Genomic DNA, 20,341 nt, shown 5'->3' with positions numbered 1-20,341 from the left:
ACAAAGATATATTTGCCTGCTCTCATTTTACTATTTTGAGTCTTTCTCTTCTCCATAATACTTGTCCCAGTGCTCCTGCAATGATTGGGGGCCTATAACATGTTCCACATCAACTTGTGGTTCAGCTAACTTCTCATGGGAACAACCTACAAGGTTAAGGCCTGTGATGCCCTGAAGCCACTGAGATGTTCAGATACTTTCTTTTTTTTAGTTCACTTGGATGAGGAGGGATTTATTGTGTGGAAGATTCCCACCTTGTTCTTTGCTCGTTTGTTTTATATCAGTGTAGCTTGATCTTCCAGACTTCTGTCTTCTCAGGCAGTAATCCTACTGGTCCAGATTTCAGCAGGCATGAATTGGCATTTCTCGGTTGAAAGAGCTGAAATTGACTGAGGGTAGAGTATCAGGCTACAGAAAACAGGCATGGGAGCAGCAGGAGTCAGCCTTGTAAAGCCTCATCATCCTTTCTGATAGGGCTGATGCAAAGAAACAGTCAGTGGCATGCAATTTTCTTATCTTCTGTCATTTCCCTCTCCATTTTGGATCACTTTCCTGCTCTGATAGCATATATTTAATAGTTCAAATACGTGTTGTAAAGTGCTTCTCTGTAGAAAGCAAAGATTGCACAGGTCTGGCTGCTCCTCCTGACTTCAGGAGGATGTGGCTTGGCTGAGTTACCTGCGTCACGTTGGCTAATGCTAAGTGTAGGTTAATTTCACAGAATTGAGGGACATGTACTAAAATCTTATATGAAGAATAATACTTCGGAGTTTTTGAGCCTTGCTAAAAAGAAATTGTTCCTTTTAATCTTTAAAATGTAGTATTTTTGTCTTTAAAGACAGCATCGAATAAATATCGTGTAGAGTAGGCATGGTGTTAACAGTATTGCAGTCCTTTGCATTCAGACCTCAAACTTCTTATCTGTCCGTGGCACTGTCCTATTACTGTTATTTTTCTTAAATTTGAGATATACAATATGTACATAAAAATACTATACATCACTGCCAGCACTAACATAACAAGATGTTGGTGCAGAAGGGACATGTGGTTTTGCTCCTTTTTCTCCTGGACCTGTGAGGGTCGTAACTCTGACAACAGCAGTTTGGCTGAGACAAAAATAAATCAGAACAGACATCGAAGTAAATGAAATGGTATTAATCAAGGGAAAAGATTTTCATGACACAATCAAATGTTTTGACTGCTGGGCAGAGCTGTGAGGCTGCAGCACAGCCAGCTGTAGTATGAAGTGTACTTGTAGACTTTTGAGAATGCTGCAACAGATAAAGTCGCTCTAGGAGTATCAGGTTGTTGTCTTCACCACTACTGCAGTATTTTTCACAGCATGGGCACTTATCCGATTTTTGAATGGATTAAAATCCCTTATGAAATGCACTCCTTATTCACTCTTTTGCTGAGGTCTGATAATTATAGCTGCACGCCCGCAATTTCTCTCATCCAGTTTTACAGACTGATCATGTGAAGGAGCGGTTGAGCTGAGGAGAGGATTTAGGAGAAGAAGCCTTGTGTGCCATTGCAGTGCACCCTGCTTTAACATCCATACTGTCACTACGCCAGCTGTCTGGCTGTTAGGAGAACGCCAGGCCTACTTGGGCTTGCTAGGAGGTTTCCCACAGGGAACACCTGGGAGGCTCACATTCTAATGCACCACAAGGAAAGGGTGCTCCGAAACTTGATGGAAGCAGCTCTAGAGACAAGGTGATTAAACTTATTTTGGTGTTCTTCCCATGTGAAGACTTTAAGGGGGAAATACACGAAGGAAGAAGGCGATTAAAAAGAGGCATTCTGCATACCAGAGCTAGGTTTACTAGAGAAAGCCATCTAGTGGTCACAGTGCACTTTTCTCCATCGCTCCCTACGCTGAGCTCTCACCAAATTTTTCAGTTTTGTTTAACATTAAGGCTGTATACATGTTGCAGGAGGTTCGATGCTTACAGGGCTGCGGCTGCAGCTTCTGAGCAGAGGTGGAGGATAAAGAAGGGCTCTGCTCTCTATTAAATGGAATGAGGAAAGTGAGATCACCTGCAGAGCAGAACAGACGTTAGCTTTCCCGTGACAAATTGTTTGTAACCATAAGCAGCAGAAGACTCCAAAGGTTAAAGCTGATCTGAGAAAACATGAAATGAAGTGACTAAAGTGAAGTTGAATAAAACATGGAGATCTGTGCTGAGCATGGAGACTGGTGACCCTGGCTGTGCCTGGGATGTAAGCATGACCTCAGAGCAACTATTCCTGCTGGCACACTTCACCATAATGTTTGGAGTTTATTAAATTGCTTCATCCTCTAAAAAAATCACTTTAGATGTAAATGTTTGTGGGTTTTTGGTTTTGTTTTTTGGTTGGCTTTCACATTCTGGATATTTTGTCATTTATACAGAACTTCAAAAGTTGAAAGCCATGAAGTTTGGACAACTTTCATTTGATCACCATATTAAACTTCTCTACTTTCCATGGAACAAAACAGTCAATCAGTCTACAGTATTTCATATTAACCTGAGATGCTGTCCTCTGTGTTCTCCAGTTCAGAAATAAACAGAAATCACAATTACTTGGACTATAAGGCCTTAATTTAATGTCTGTTTTAACCTTTAAACGATACACTGAAAATTAACCATCCACTGCTAGTAGAGCTGGCTCTGTAAGCTTTGCAGAAGGCACTGCAGAATCCACAGTGGGGGTACAGGTGTATGAGGAAAACAGCTATCAGGCAGTGAAGTGTAACAAAATGCAGGGTTTCAGAAAAAACACAGTGTAACTACACGCAGCGTGGGTTGTGTGGGCTCCTTTTATGTTTATGCAATAATTTTCCCACTCTTCAGAGAGTAATTAAAATATTCCCTGCATCATTATGCTTTCATCTATTTGAGTGAAACTGCTTCTACCTTTAACTTTCGAAGCCGCATCCATTCCGTTGATGAATGTGCTGCTGTTATAAGTCTCCTTCTGCCATCATTCTGGAAGGGGAATAGGTCTATGCAGGAGCTGGGATTCTGTTGCAAGCTCTGGGGACCATCTGACCAATCCTCAGGGCATTTATCAAGGCAAGGGTAGTGTGTTTTTGATCTCTGTGGCTGTTATTGAATTAAACAGGTTAGTTTTGTGGAGAGTAAGTGAATTGGAATTAATTATGTAGTCTGTACCCAAGAAAAACGTGAGCAAAGTTGTGGTAGTGTAGGACTGAGAGTTTGGTTTTTTTTCTCCCCTGCTCCAGCTGTAGCCTGACAGCCCTACATAACCCCATTTGGAAACTTGGAGCTGTAGGAAGGTTGTGCTGCAGAGCAACACAAAGAGCATCAAGAGAGCTGATTAAGTGAGCAAAATCAGTATTTTAATGTAGGTAGAGAAGAATAATCCTTGTCAGCAAGGAAAGTCGGCAATCCCATAGAGTTTTTGTGTGTCCTGTCGGGGGGAAGAGAAAAGATCAAGTCACTGCTCTAGTGGATGAGGCTAATTGCATAGCTTCTGAAATGTCTTCACAGTAAAGGAATTGTGGTGTCAGCCACAAATACAGTCCTGCTATTAAAACCCAGCTCTCATGTATGAAGGAGTTACAGGACTACACTACTTACCTTTTCCAAAATGATTTTTTGCAGGGAGGGAGAGGGGCTCCTTAGAAATTGTCATAAATTACTCCCTTGCCAGCATAAAAACTCTGACACATAAAAAAAAGTGAGCCCAAACTCTCCTTTATGAGGACATAAAGAAGAAAGAGCATGTTTGATTTGAGGTTTTTTTTTCCCTTTCTTTTAATCCGTTATGGTTAAAGTGTTTCCGGATATTTTAGGGCCAATAAATTTTTATACATTTTTGGTGAAATACTGCAAACTCCAGAAGACTGTAGAGAACATTGACTTCTTCAGACACAAAACTACAGGAAGGAGAGATTGGTGTGTGCATCAGCAGCAAGCAGTTGAATTGTTGCTCTTTTGAGAGAAGACTCAACAGTTTATTCAGATTTCTGAAGTTTTGTTTGTTCACTTGTTTGTTTTGAAGAGCACAAATGTGTGAGAGGATATTGGGTCAGAAAGCATCGTTTTCCTATCAGCTGTTATTGAATAGACTGTCTGCATTTTCCTTCCTTCTCTTCACCAATACTGTGTAAAACAAGTAGTGCTAGCAGTCAGCTGATCTTCCCATTTTCAGGGTAACTCCTCACTTTAAATCATTGCTTTAATAAGCAGAGGGATTTTTCATAATGCTTAAAAGGAGTTAAAGCATGAAGACACTTAAAGAAATGAGATGTTAAGTCTTTAACTAATGGGATTATACAGTAGAGACTCTTTAAAGATGGCTTGAACTAAGTGATCCAGGAGCCATAAAGACCTTATTATGGGTCAACAATTTATTTTGTGGACAATAGTCCCTTTTGAAGAACTCATGCAATCAAAATTTAGATTTGTGCAAAGTGCTTAATGTTATTGAAGTCTTTTAATATAAATGTATGAGCTTTCCTGAACCATCTGTGCATGCTTCTGTGTGCATCGCTTTTCTATAATGTCAGATCTCTTGCATGTTTTAATAAATGAAAAAAAAAACCTCTGCATTTCCTTGTTTCAAAACAACATTTTTATTTCCTTTGTGATCCCATGAATGATACCTGCTCAGAGCTATACTTTTGCAGGAGCATGAGTAGAAAAAAGTTACCAGAAATTTTCTTTACAAAGAAAAAGTTCGTGCTCCAATATTTAAGAATGCAGTGATGTTTCTCTAAAAACAACTCAAAACTCAGCTGTGACCTAGGGTCATGCCTATAACATTTGACTGCAGAAGATGTTTTTTGGTAAACATTTGAGCATTTGAGAAATTAAGTTTTATAGCAACCATACTATGCCTTTATTGTTTTTACTGCTGCTGAAAGTCAGGCTGCCTTATTGGAAACCTAACAAATTACTGAAGATATGTCAATATCTTCCTAAATATTCTAAAGTTAAATCTTATCTTCAAATTCTACCCTTACTCTTAAATTAACTTTCTCTAGTACCAAAGGATTGATCCAAATATAAATAGGAGTTCTTGCATTTACTTCCAACAACTTTAAATCATGTCCAAAGTGCCTTGCTGTCTAAACATATCGTATTTTGGTAGATTTGTCTCTCAAGTCAGGAAGAGCTTTCTCAGGTTAAGGAAATCTCCAAAGAATATCACAGACAATTTGAAGTAATCAGCTTTGGTTGCCTGTGTTTTCAAATTGAGACACATCTGTTGGTATTTGGCTGCTTTTATCAGTTCAGGATGATTTGGAGTCCTGTATTCCAGGTGCAGAATGGGGGGGATGGGATATTGCCCATCCTTTTCAAGCTCTTGAGCAATTTCTATAGGGATCCCATATTGTACCTATGTCACATCATACATCCAGGGCTGTGTGAACATGAAAGTTCAGCTTCTAGGAGTTCCTCCCTCCTGGAGAATGCACAGTCAGAGGCTGCTGCATTGCCATGGGGGCAGGAAGCACATTCAGTTTTGATGTGATCCACAGGGATATTTTGGGACTTTGGCAGAAAGCCAGTATGATCTCTGACTTTTCAGCTATTTCTGGAATTTGCCCTTTGATCAGCTTTTTGGTATTTGGCTTATGAGGTTAGGAAGAATGTTGTTTTTTGGACTAGATGTGGATCACACTGACAAAATTTTCTTGTCATTAATTAAAGGTACTCTCCTGCTGAATCCAGGGGCACAAAACCTGCTTTTCTGAGGTGGGGATGGAGGTGGCAGATAAAATTGCACTCAAAGACCTGCAGCTGCAACTCTGATACTGTGGCTAAAATACAGTTAGTATTTAAGGTGGAAGGTGTCCATAATTCACCACTAGAAAGGACTTCAATGGTAGGAGAATGAAGCTTGGTGGTGATTGGGTTGCGTAGTTGATGTTATTCTTGAGCTCACATTTCATATATCTAGCATACAAATATGGATTTTAAATAACAAGAAAAAGTACATGAACACAATACTTTCACCTGCCACTATCCATGTACTTCTGCATAGCTTTTTTTGATGCATGACACCCAAGGGACAGCTGCATAGTAGCACGTAGAGAGATGTGAGCTTTCTGTGCCTCTGCTGGCCATACAGTGTCTAAAATGGGGAACCTGCTGCAGGGCTGACTGCTAGGAGCCAGGCGTGAATGAACAGCCTCCAGCTGGTAAGCCCCTGCTCTCTGTTAGCTCCAGGATCTTCACACTAGTTTGTGAGCAGAATTCCCCAAGTGTCTTGTCTGAGGTCTGCAGAAGGATCTGAGCCTGTGTTAGCTGAGTCTCTGGCCAGGCTCCATCTTGGTTCTGACGTGTTTTGCTAGAAACACAGCTCTGTTGCTGGCAGGAGAAGGGGACTGATCCAAAACTGACTGAAATCTTCAGTAGGATTTAGATTAAGCCCACAAATCCTGATTCTGCACAGATTTAAGCTTGTGCATAACTTTACATATGTGAATAGTCTCATTGAGGTCAAACGAATTAAAATAATGCATGAATAATGAATTAAAATAATGCACCTTCTTCTCTTGGCAGTATTGGGGCCATAATGAACTGAAAAGAAACAGGAATGGAAAAAAAAAAAAAAACCCTGACTTTTTCAGAGCATTAAGGTGCTGTTTCAGAAACCTAGCCTGTGACAGTTATATTTACATGTACAATGCAAAGTTTAAATGAATGGAAGTGTTTGTTCAGCCATGTCATGTATTTGGGTCAATAAGGGATCCCATATGGTTTCAAAGGTTTGGCTTTTCTATTTTTCTTAGAAAAGCACCTGAAAGAATATATCCTGGATCTGGGTGTTTTTACTGTACAGAGTCCGCAGGATCAGAATTGCAGACCTTATTAAAAATGGGCCTATAATGATGAGAAAAGCAGCATGATAGGCTGAACTGGAAGCCTGCAATATTGCAAGGGCATTCTCACTCTGTGAGAAGCCAGTTCCTCTCTGAAATAACGTAGAAGTTAAATAAACTCTTATAGGGGCAAACTAAACCCTGTGCTAAATTAAGGTTTCATCTGACAAGTAGGGAGCTGAGGTGTGAGTGATGCGTGCTGGTGCCCTTTGACTTTACTGCTCTTATCCTTCTTCCTCCTCCTCGCCACTGCCTTCAGCCCTGGGCTTTGTTCCCCAGGTTCCTCTCAGCTGTCTTCCTGCTCTTCACCCAAGAAGTAAAACTCGAAAGCAGCAGCCCTTCTCTGCTCCTATCCTCTGGCCCCAGTGTGGTGCTTCCTCAAGGGGCACAAGCTTCCCTCTAGATATTCAATGCTTCTGGGAAGATGCCTGGTAGTGTTCTGCTCAGTTTTGTCCTTCAGCATTTGAATTTGTTTTTTCAAAGCAACAGGTCATTACTACCCAGGTAAAGAAACCCAGTGCAGAGGGGGAAATCACTCCTGCGCAACAGCTGGAAGAGCCTGTGGGCTGAGGGAGCCCTCAAAATGGAGGTCAAGTGGGACATAAATTGTGCATGGGCACTAAGACAGCTCTGTACACAGGACAGATCTTATTCACAGTGCTTAAATGAGATTCCTGCTCTTCAGAAGTCTGCTGCGCTTTATTGAATACTACCGAAGCATGCTTACTTAGGAAAAGCTTACTTAGGCAATGCTAGACAGCATAAACATGATCCTACTGATGGCAATACCTTCATGTGAGCTCAGGTAGACCATTCTCCAAGTTCAAGCCCTGCTCTGTGTCCTACCAAAGGCAAAAATTCATTTCAAAGACAATTCTTATTTTTCTTGTTCCTAGCCCTGGAGGAGCAGTGGGACAAAGCCAGCCCTGACCTGCTGGCCCAGCTTCACCATTGACTTCAGCATTGAGAAAGGAGACGGAGCATACCATGCATTCCCTGTAGCATGATGAGACACTCACTGAAAACAGAAGCACCTCAAAATGACAATCAAATGGGACAACCTGGGCCAAGCCTAAGGTTTCAGAGGCCAGAAACAATATAGCTGATGCAATTTGTAGGTGGAACAGCTTCCCTTTTTGTACTGCAATCCCAATGACTCCCTGCAGTGCTGGCTCGAGAACAACATATGATGTTCAAACAACATGAACCATAATCAAAAGGGATAAAAGAAAACATGCTTTTGGCCATAGTAGCCACCAGCTTGTGTCAAAGGTATGTCTGGGGAAAAGCCAAAGAAACTCCATTACCTAGGATGAAGGCTGTGTGGAGGAATGTAGACAAAATGCCTTGTCCCCTTTGGGTGGTGGGGGGGAAGAAGCAGGCTATGTACAGTTACCCACAGGGAACAAATCATAATTCAGCTGTGCTATGGGAGATGAGAGTTTTCTGCTACTGCCTTTTTGAAGAAAGCTGAGGATGGTTGGGAATTTCTGCTTAGAGTAGCATTGTATAATCAGTGTGTGGGGGCAAAACTCCAGGGGTGGGGAAGATTTTTTTGCAATACCAGTGTCTCACTGTAATCAGAGGAACACTCATCTCCTGCAATGCGTTCCTCACCACAAAAGGGAACACTTCACTCATACTGAACATAGGAAAAGGAGGTGCAGTGGCTTTCCCCAAGTTACAGTGTCCCTCAGCACTGGGCAATCCCAGTGCAGCAGTGCCCTCTCATTCAGACCAACAAAGCTGGGCAAGAGTGCTGACTCTTAGTGACAGTAATTCTAATGACTATATTGAAAACAATTTAATAATTTATTGTACTTTATTTTATTCTGAAGAAACAAGTGAGAAAGTTTCACTGTATCTAGTTTATCTGTTGATATTTGCAAGTACACTCCACACATGCACAAACATACATATTAACTTATATTATACATTGTACTCATTTGCTGTAGAGAGACACTTTCAAGCTACCAACTGCTATTAGACTTTTTAAAGGAAAATTTTCTGCCAAATGTATTTATTTATTTTAAATAGAAATTATTTGGAAGGCTGAGAAACATGAACAGCTGGTAAGCTTCTCTTGACTATTTTCCTTTACATTTCTAATAATGAACTCAAATGGTTTTAGCACCTTAAAAATACCCCACTTAAACAGACTATGCGTAGGCAAATTTAGAACTGTACAGAAGTCCTGGAACACAGGAGAGGTGATGGGAAAAAACAAAGAAACAAGAGATACAGAGAAATAAGGGGAAAAATAAAAAGGCATTTAAGGGACACACAGAGAAAGTTAAAGAACATAGGTCTACACGTCTACACAGTGAAGGGTGTTACAGCATTACAGGGCTGTTTTGAGGAGCAGGTGGTTTCTAATAATGCCAGTGATTTTGGAGGGGCTCTGGGCTGCATGCAATGGAAAGCAGAGGATAAAAAGAGAGTATGACAGGAGAGAAGAGATTGTAGGAGCAGAGCAGAGGGGACACCTCTCTCTTTTCCCCCTCTTGATGGCTGGACAGTGCAAGTCTTTCAGGAGCAGATCCTGCTGTCCTGCACCAGAGTCAGAATGCTGGAGGTGGGACAGGAAGACAGAGGAGCTGCTCCCACTCACAGTCTCCTGAAACATCCGCCACGACCCCACTGTGCCATACAGAAGTCCAACCAAACCATCTGAACACGGTCCTGGAATCTGCTCTGCTTTACCACTGATGCTAAGCTTTGCTATTAATGTGAGGAAAAAGGCAAGCACTTGTTGTGACTGGGGTGGCAAAATCACTTTTGCTCCTGCAGCTGAGATGCATTGACATAGCTCTGAATGGAAACTTGGAAAGGTGATTACCAGCTATCTCACGTGCCTCTCCAGGAGGCTGCTGCACGAGTCAGCACAAAGGAGGGGTTGTGCTGTGGCACAGACTGGGGATCGGCGTTGTTTTCAGGGTTTGCACAGGAATAGAGCTGCTTTGGCATCTCTATGTGGACTCTTACTGGTGGAACTACACAAATAGTGTTGCTGCTTTGGAAGCAAATACAGTTTTCATGGCCCCACATGCCTTCAGTTAGTGTTTTTAGATTGTTTTGGAGGCCATTTTTTCCCCAGACAGTCTCGCACTCAAAGGGCAATCTAATCTGGCACAAATATGTTCTACTGGATTACTTTAGTACAAATACTTAATATAAATAACTAATAATAGAATACTTAATATAAATAACTAATAATAGGTGTCCTAAAGAGCTGCGTAGAAGAAAAACATCGCTGAAAGCAAAGCTGAAGACGTACTTTAGTTTCCCATTTTTAAGAGACTTTAACCTTTCCATACACATTAATGATGTATTTGAAGATTCATGCTGTGTTTCCCCATGGCTGAAATTGTGCAAAGTAGTAGGATTATAACCCACAAGTGCCATTACATAACTTTGTAACTGTGTCCAATTTTCCTTGGTTATGCCAGGAACATAGAGATTATGAACCACCCACACCTTCAGTCACAGCCTTGAGCCCTCTCCCAGCCAGCTTTGTCTCTAAAGTTTTCCCCTCCCTGCTCCCTCCCATGGTTGGGATGTACAGTTTCCCATGCAAAGTGAAGAAGAAAGACTGGGAGGCAAGTGCAACTGGGATTGCACCAAAGTGGAGTTGTTGTGGCTCTTCCAGAGACCAGGATGCTTCTGAAGGCATTGTGTTTGGTTGTTTTTTCTTGCAGATAGCTCTGTATTTAATTTGCATATCTACCAGCGAGAGATTGGTTCTCTCGTACCTTTAATAGACAGTCAGTGCAAGGGGAATTGCTGTTTCTTTAATGCGATGGAAAATATGTGAATCTCTCTCATTTGACTGGTCATTGTAACTCCTCTACTCTGGTTGGCTCTTGCTTTGCAGTATTTTACACTGTTTTGCAAGTAACAAAAAATGCAACATCAGCTCTCTGTATCATTCAGCTGAAGTAGGAAGAACTCCAAAATGTATAATGAAAGAGAAGATGAGGAGAAGAGTGGGGAGAGGGAGAGAGAGGGACCACCCCAAAAGGCAAAGCAAATGGGCTGTGGAACTGCTGATAAGGGAAATGTTTTCATGAAATGGTGAGTGCTCTGAGTCACTCTTCTCCTTTGAGGTCAGCATTGCTGCCATTGAGTTGACAGTTTTGGCAATACAGAGCAGGACAGGGCCCTTCCTTTGTCTCCCATGTATGCAATCTGATCACCAGTTGTTTTGCTATATTTCCAATGATCCTGGACATTCTTGTTCAATGCATTGCCTGACACACACTGACACACATACACCCGTTAGGCTTTGGGGAGATCCCTGTCTTTTCCAGGCTTTTGGAAATGCTCTCCCCCAGCTGCTGATGAACATGGCCTGCATATTCCTGGGTTTACCACAGCATCGGGCAGAAAAAGCAGCACATGAGAGATATTGACTAGATAATCGGTCTTCTAATCTCACTAATCTTTGCCCCCACCTCTCTTTTATTCTGCTGCTTAGTACACCCTCACTGCAAACGAGCCCAGGAAAAGAAAAAAAAAAGAGTATGGGAGTTACCGATTAAAGGAAGTTTGTAAACAGTAAGAAGAGAAGCTATGTAAATATGTTTATTTTCATGTTGACATTTAGCATTTAGTACTTAAATAACTGTGTAAGCAATTTAGGAATAATGACCAGTGTGCACAACATAAATGCTTTTAAATCTCCAGCTTTTCTGTGCTGAAAGCCCTACAAAAACACCTTTCAGAAAGTAGACAAGCAAATAGCAAAAATTGTTGGAGAGCCTTATAATTTCAGTTTAGTTACAGAAATAGAAACCAAGATTATTCTACCTGAAACAAAGCATTTCTGATAAATGCATCTGAGAGAATGCGTATCTTAAATTCAATCCTAAAAGTACCCATTCTTAAGTCAAAGTCATGCTTCAAGGCCTTTGTTACTAGAATGACAAAATCTTCCCATGTGGTCTCTCTAATACTATCAGAAATGGCCCTTTTAAGTTTGACTGACAGCTCAGACCAGTGCTCCTTTGATTATGAATGAGGGAAAGTGTTTGCATAGAAAAATGGTATTTTATAGAAGATTTCTCAGCAGTAGCAATAGTGAAATTTTCAAACACAGAGTTTACTCATTCAAAAGTGGGTTTTTGGATGAAAATGTAAGAAATCTCATTCTTTTTTAACTACTGAAACTATACTTGGCTTAGAAATTACATTTAATTTTTAAAGTGCTGTTAAAGATGAATGGGACATTAGCTAAATATCTAGTTTGACACCCAAGTTTTTCAGTCCTGTGTAATCTATGAGTTTTTGTTTGTTTGTTTGTTTGTTTTCTGGAGACCAGTTTTGATGAATAAATATTGTTTATTTGGTAGAACACAAAGCAAGTCTTTACCTTACTTTCCTTGCTATATACTACACTAAATGAATAAATAAAATCAGCAAAAATCATTTGCTTTTCTTTCTAAAACTGATAAGTTTTGAAGGTGGCATTTGCTTCTGAGCAGTATTTCCTAGCAGCAAAAATCATTTACTTCTGAGCAGTATTTCCTAGCAGCAAAAATAAATAAATACATAAATAAAGACAATCAATAACAGGCTTTGCTATTTACCTTAGTATATGTTTTACTTATTTGTCTCCAGTTTAAAAAAAAAAAAAAATCACTCATATTCTTCAATATTTAACCTATTTCTCATCTGTTATTACTTTTTTAAAATTCAAATAAATGTGTTGCAGTGCTTAGAGGTAAAAGCTGTGAATACACCAGGAAAATATGGGAAGCGTCCCTGCTAATTTCTTTCTCTGATTTCACTTCTTGCCTAGTACTATGGTCTCAGGTCTATTTGAGCCACACTGCTATGCCATGGGAAAGATACAGCTCCTCTTCTAAGTGGCAGTGCTGTCAGCAGGTCCACACCAAGCAGGGTGGACAGCTAAATGTAATCCTGTTCTTCCTTTATTTGAAGGGCAAATATTCTTTTAAGATGGAGATGACACCTTCAAAGTCATTTCACCAGTGATTCAATTCATAATTCTGCTCTGGTTTTCAGATGTGCATTTCCTATGTCATTCAACTGCTGTTAGTGATTTTTTAAAATATTCTCAAGGAGATTTAACTTTGCACATAATTAAATAGGTAAGATACTGAAGTCTTCCTCTTCCTCTTTTCACTTATTTCTTCTTTGTAAGTCACAGGAGAGCAGAGTTTAAATAGCAAATTGACATCTGCCATACAGTCACATGGAGTTTGTCTATATTTAGACTGATGTCTTTAGCAGCTACACTCATCAGGATCATCCTCAGCCAGAAAGACTGTAATTATGGCATTCAAACAAACCAGAGTCTTGCTTTGCTTTCATGCAGCTTTGAATCTGATATTGCGTTACAGAATTTACCTGGTGTAATGTAGAGTAGTTTCTGCTTCCCACTGCTCAAACAAGTCTTCAATTAGAGTTTCAGCCAGGTAGAAACCAACTGTGCTTTTAAAGTATAGCCACAAACAGTTATCTGCTTTGTGAACATGAAAAAGGCTTATGTCCGCATAATAGTAGCATCATTAACATATGGTATGAGAATATAAACCAGGGACATAATCCTTATTCAGAAAAGGATAACTGCATGTACTAGTACGGGTGGTGGGATGATCTGCTTGAGAGAAGCCCTTCAGAGAAGGACCTGGGTGTTCTGGTGGACAGCAGATTGGCCGTGAGCCAGCAGTGTGCCCTGGTGGCCAAGGAGACCAATGGCACCCTGGGGTGAATTAAAAGGAGCGTGGCCAGCTAGTCAAGGGAAGTGATCTTCCTCCTCTACTCTGCCCTGGTCAGGTCTGACCTGGAGTGATGTTTCCAGTTCTGGGTTTCCCGGTATAAAAAGACAGGGATCTCCTGAAGAGAGTCCATCAGAGAGCCACAAAAATGATAGAGGTCCTGGAGCATCTCCCTTGTAAGGGTGCTTAGCCTGTCCTGGGTGTGTTCTGCCTTGAGAAGACTGAGAGGGGATCTTACTAATGTTTATAAATAACTTAAGTGTGGGAGTAAGAGACATGGCCAACCTCTTTTCAGTGGTCTGTGGAGTCAGGACAAGGGGAAACAGCCAAAAACTGGAACATAGGAAGCTCCACACAAATATGCGAAGGAGCTTCTTCACGGTGAGGGTAATGGAGCACTGGAACAGGCTGCCCAGGGAGGTTGTGGAGTGTCCTTCTCTGGAGATATTCAGGACCCACCTGGATGCCTACCTGTGCAGCCTGCTGTAGGGGGCCTGCTTTGCCCAAGGGGTTGGACTCAATGATCTCTGGGAGTCCCTTCCAACCCCTACAATTCTGTGATTCTGTAGCAGTTGGTACCATTGAAGAAATAGAGAGGTTTTGGCACGTTAATATTTCCCAAACCTTGAAATCATTCCTTGCTGAGAAAATGTTGAATTTAAATTCAAAAGGAATTGAAATTTTGAAGTCTTTTCTTGATATAACGGCTTTAACAGAGTTGACTGCTTAGAAAAATAATGAAAAGAAACATATGAAGCTGTGTCATAAACTGAAACAACTTCAGGAGCAAAATTCTTCATGTTCAAAAGGCCCACAGACTGACATTGTCAATAAAGCTCATGGCTGCTGAAACAGGGATCGTAGAATGGCCTACAACTTGATAACTTTGCATTGTGAAGATTTCTGGAAGCTTTTCATTTTACAGAAATAACAGGACTTTGGTCACCCTTATGGCAGACCACTTTGTGTGCTGGGCCTACCAACACCACAGGATTGACAAAACTACTGCTGTGGCTGCAGCTCCTCTTTCTTGGCAGGATACTGTGTCAAGGGAGCTCAGGAAGCATAGTACATTGGCAGAGAAATATGAGAAAATGCTCTGTGGTACAGGCAAGGCTTTCAGCACCACTCTCATCAAAACTTCTGGAAGGTAATGGTTGTATTGACTTCAGACTCTTGGACTAGAGCCTGAAATGTCCTTCACATGCCCTTGGAGGGACCAGACTCCTCACAGGGAGACAAGCAAGATGTTTTGCCAGAAATGGTACAGCTGACTTTTGCAGATGTTTGGGAAATACAGAGTGATAGAGGCAAGTGCATATAATAAAGGAAATTCAAAAACACTTGATTGCACTGTGCTGTTCCTTGAGCCAGCTTTGGAGCAGGCCTTCTTCTGTTCCTCCAAGTCTAACCAGAAGGGACACAGTTGCCTCAAACTTACAGACAGTGAAGCTTTTGTAATTCTACTGTGTATTCCAATGAGGCAGAAAGCAAAGTAAGATGTCCTTGGTAGGATATGATGAGACTTCTAGGAGAAGGTCTGAAATTTTCTAACTTCACCATAGTCAAAGACACAACAGGGAGACAAAAAATGCATATGCTTAATGATTTGTGTGAATAATCTGAATAGTAAAGGCGCGTGTGTACATGGTTTGGGTTTTTTTACTTTTTAAATAAGAAGGCCTGATCCAGAGAAAACAAACAAAACTCTTTTTCCATGTTCGTAATCTCTCAATGTGATATAAATACCGTACCACAATTCAGCCTTGTTAATTAATATGTACTTTCCATTACCTTCCTTCTGGAGAGTTCATTATCTTGAGGAATGTAACTCTTCATTCAAACATTTCATTTTGTCGAAGGAGAAAGAGACAGAGGCGCAAAAGAAGTGCTTTAACTGGATTGTGTAACAATGACTGTGATAATAATTGTCTGGGAGAATTATATGGAGGTAACAAAAGGCCTCACAAAATGAGTACATTACAAAGACTTTTACGACTGAAAAATACTGATGTCCTTAAAAAAAGGAGAGAGAAAGGGAGGGAGAGAGAAGTAGGAGTTGGGTGATTTTGCAGAGAAATGCAAGGATTACACTGAAGTTTCTCTTTGCACAGGGAAAGACATATCCTTAGGATTTATAGAGGAATTATTACATTCTTCTCCTTCCCCACCCCTGTTTCCACAGTACATTTTCTCACATTCTCCTATTGTACTCTCACACTTCTCTAACACTAGCGAGAGGCTGATGTGGTCAGCCTGACCCGGTCTCCGTCAATTTTGCATCCACTATATGTGCATTAAGTTGAGCACCTCTAAGACTTTGGTTACTATGCCAGTGTTATTTATCTCTGCACAGACAACCTGTGCTCAGTGTGTTTTGATAATCTAGACTCAGTGCTGGTATGTCACTCTTTAGGATCTGGTTATGTAAATAGTGCCAAACAAGGTAGTTTGGTCTGAACTGAATCCCATTGAGTTTAATGAGGAGAGGATGGGGCGATGTATATGGAAAATCCAAGGGAGACTGAGAAGAAAGCAGAGGGAGGCAGAGGGGGTATGCTAGTTATTCTGGTCACCCATCACCATGACAGCTACCTATTATTAGATCTGTCATATACACACTTATTTCCACAGCATGCAGAGGGCTGGTCTACTAGTTGAAAGATGGTTTTCTGCCCCTTTAAAAAATGTCAGAGACTCTCTACAGGACCCAGCTGACAAGTGGATTCAAGCTTGTTAGTTTTTTCTTAACTCTAAATTATAATCACGAGAACTCTGTTTTTCTTATTTTTGCTAAAAGGTTGCACTTGCTGTCACCATTTGGAATGCTGTAGATGTGTGTACTGAACACTGTGTTCAGAAATTCTTATTTTTGTCACCAAAGTACAGCTGTATCTTTAGAATGGTACAGAATTAGAATAAGGTATAATGAAGTACTGTAGGTAGCTAATACATATTACACTTAACAGCTCTTTGGTAACGTGGAAATGTGCTACCCTACACATCTGGATAAAAGGATCAAACAAGGAAGAGATTGAAATTTCTTTAAAACCTAGCAAGAAAAGTGTCTTCTTCAATGTAATAAGTAGTTTTTTTGTGGGTAGCTCCTTAGATGGCCGTTTCCATAGCTAGTGTTCATGATAAGTACTTCAAAGGGATGCAAAGGCAGTGGGGAGATCTGCTTTGAAAAACAGCGTTCTTGTTTCGCTGGGAGGATAGCTGTTGGTGGGATCAGCTCTCTGAACTGGCTGACCACAAAACCACAAGTATCAGGGCTGAAGAGGAGGTGTTGCTGGAGAACTGGCAACTGGGCTGTGTGTACAGAGGCAGGATAAGTGACAAAGCTTGGCACTCTCAGCCCATGATACCACAATGGAGCACTGTTGTCCTACTGCAGTATCCTTTTGTCCTGAAGGGAAGGAAGTTCCCAGTTGTGTGCTGCTTCTTGCAGCTTTCTCCTGACCAAAGACCATGGTTGAAAACAACACAGGGAGTGTTTCTGTAGCCCATGGGCTTCTGTAGCCCATGCCTTGGGTTTGCATCTCTAAGTGAAACTGTCACTGGAACTAAGTGAGAAACAGGAAGAGAGAGACTAATGATACTGGTTAAGAGGAAAACACCTCGTTTAAAGTACGCATAAAAAATGACAGCAATGTTTCTTGATGTGTGTGAGGGGGAGAAATCAGGCAACATAACCTAATTTTTTACTACATGGCTTATAATTCATGTACAATTGGGGCAGCCGTGAGCTGAGGATGGAGCTGGTATCCTCCATCCCTGGAGGTAGTGAGGCTGGTGGCAGCAGGGCTCTGTGACAAAGTCAGTGGTGGTCCTGAGGGCTTCTTCTGTGCTCAAGATCTGGGACCTCTGTGATGGTATGGGCTCTCAGTTCCCCAAAAACTGTGGCTGAAAGGGGAGGCTAGTACAGCCCCCACTCGGATAACACAGGGCAGAGATTTTCCAGGGCTGCCTGTTCATGTTGGCAGATGCTGCTTCGTTAACCCTTCCTTGCTCTCCCTTCCCCCAAGAGCCCCTTTCCCGTCAGAGCGTGTTTTCCCCAGTCCGTCACTAAATCAGGCGGATGTGTCTCCCTTCCCCCCACTGACACAACCATGATGAGTGCCTGCTGATCAGTCCTTTCATGTACTCTCTGCCATTCACTGCTTTGGTTATTAAAAGAAAATAGGGGAAGGGGGTGGAAGATAAAGGAAAAAAAAAAGTAAAGAAAAGAAAGAAAATCCAGCCCCGCTGCTGCTAACACCTTTATGATCAGAGTGGTATTGCCAGGTGCACAAATAGCAGGGATCTGGCGGCACTGCAATGTTTAACCAGCCAATCCATGCCAGATTGAAGGTTGGAGAGGGGTTGTAAAATTATTCCTGGCGATCTGGAGGAGTGAAGCTTTCCTTTTTCTGCTTGCATTGAGTTACAGCAGTTCTGGGCAAGCCCAGGTCTTTAATGCTTGTAAAAGAGAGGATTAAATTGGCTGTACTTTGCCAGCCCATTTTTTGGGACAGGCGTTCCTGGGGAGCTGCAGCCATGAGCCTCCTCCTCTCTTAGTGCCCAGAATAAGGCAGGGGGTATGGGCTGCTCACTGTCCCCACTGTCCAGTGTGCAATACACATCCCGCCCTCACTGTGCTGCAGTGCCTATGGAGCATCTGTGCCCTAGTGAACAAGCACGACGTCCCTGTGATAAAGGATGAGACCTTGAGAAAAGTCAAAAGCATCTGGGGGAAGAAAGCAGCTTGGACATGTAAAGAGAAAAGAGTTCAAGAGTTTCACCACTGAGCCATGAAATGAAAAGTAACAGCTGATGTGCTGGAGGAAAGGAGCAGGGAGTAATCAGCAGAAACTATGGATCCAAGGTTAACGGAAAGGGGGAGGGGGGAGAAGCTGAAACTTCATGTAATTATCTAGGCAAAAGAGAAAGCAAGGGAAAGAGATCTGGGCCTATTGCCTTACATGTGCTACACTCGCTGTGAAAGAATCACCAGGAGAACTCCTGTCTGCACATTAGCAAAAGCCTTTGCACTGTCAAGAGCAAATAACTCTCTGCTTTAAAAGCATGAGGCTGAGCACTTGATTTTCTTAAAAATAAAATAAAATAAGAATAAAAAAATAATCTCAGAAGACTTCCAAGAATTTCCATTTTCTACCTCACAGTTGCTTGCCCAGGAGGCTAAAAGGAAGAAATTACTTCACTTTTTTTTTTTTTTCTTTTTCCTTTTTTTCCCCCTAGGTAGAAAATAAATAAAGAAATTAAGAGATGATGTGTGGTAGTGGTGCTGCACAATGTAACCATGCAACTGGCTGTGTGCTGAAAATACCAGCAATAATTAGGAAGACCTCCCACCCTCCATAATTTTTTATTGAGAAATATGAATGACTGCATAAATGTATGTGATGTGTTAAAAGCTGTATTCCTGTTGAGATGCAAAGCTGAAGGCAGATCCAAGAGACAGTTTGTCTTGCTCCTGTGAAAATAAAATCTCTTTCAAAGAAAAAAACAGAGGGAAAGTTTTCCCATTAGACAGCCCTGTGCTGCCAGATGAAGCAGCCAGAGAAGCAGTTCCTGCTGCTCAAGGCCTCACCCTGTTCCTTGTCCCAGCCCTGGCACCCCACTGTGCCCAGCCCAGGCATCTGTCCGCATGTATGCTTTCACATGGCTTCCACATGGCTTTCTCCATGAAATTGCCCCAAATCCAAGAATAATGAAGTCAAGGTGACCTGAGGAGATGGGCTTTTTGTGGAATCCCCCTTGATCCCTGTGGTCCCCTTGGCCATAACCCCTGCCCACACACTGTGCACAGGGGCTGTGTGGTTACACAGAGCTCTGCTCTCTTTTGTTCTAACGTGGCTGTGGCTGGACTACACTTCCCAGCAGGCTTTTCCAGCCTTCTTCCTCCCCCATCGGATTCCTTTTTAGAGGAGAAAAAAACCAAACCAAAACAAAACAAAAAAACAACACAAAAAAAATCCAAGTGAAACAAATGGTGAAAAACATACTCATTTTGTTGAGACATCATATGCATTGAGCATGCAAGAGGAGCAGGGCTGTGAGAGACAGAGGGCTGAAAACAAGGAGCGATGTTACTGCCTCCAAAATCAAACTCCAGGGACACATTTAGGGGAAAAAAAAAAAAAGAAAAAAAAAAAAAGAAAAAAAAAGAAAAAGAAAAAAAAAGAAAAAGAAAAAAAAGAAGGAAGGATGGAAGGAAGGATGGATGGAAGGAAGGAAGGAAGGAAGGAAGGAAGGAAGGAAGGAAGGAAGGAAGGAAGGAAGGAAGGAAGGAAGGAAGGAAGGAAAGAAGGAAGGAAAGAAGGAAAGAAAGAAAGAAAGAAAGAAAGAAAGAAGAAGAAAAAGAGAAAGAAGGAGAAAAAGAGCAAAAAAGAGAAAAAGAGAAAAAAAGATAAAAAGAGAAAAAGAAAAAAAGAGAGAAAGAGAAAAAGAGAAAAAGGTAAAAGGAAGCTGAAATTTAACTATTTGTTAAATACTGGAATAGCAAGAAGGTAGCCCTGAGCTTGGAAATCTTAAGAAATGCACAGAAGAGAGATGATCCTCTCTTCTTTTGTGTGCAGGAATGAGCAGTATTGTTGCCAGTCAGTCCAGATACACAACTTACGCAACTATTTCCTCCTCACGATCTAAAAGCAGTACATGTCTTGCATAATGCTGTTTGCCACCAGACAAATGCTCCTTTTCTGGCCTCTGTAGAGCCTGCAGATTGCTTTACTGATCTTCTGCATCAGATTGG

The sequence above is a fragment of the Phasianus colchicus genome, chromosome 1 (genome assembly GCF_987193195.1).
Source record: "Phasianus colchicus chromosome 1, bPhaCol1.hap1.1, whole genome shotgun sequence".
Lineage (NCBI taxonomy): Eukaryota > Metazoa > Chordata > Aves > Galliformes > Phasianidae > Phasianus > Phasianus colchicus.
The sequence above is the reverse complement of the archived record's forward strand: the minus strand, read 5'-3'. Positions refer to the sequence as shown.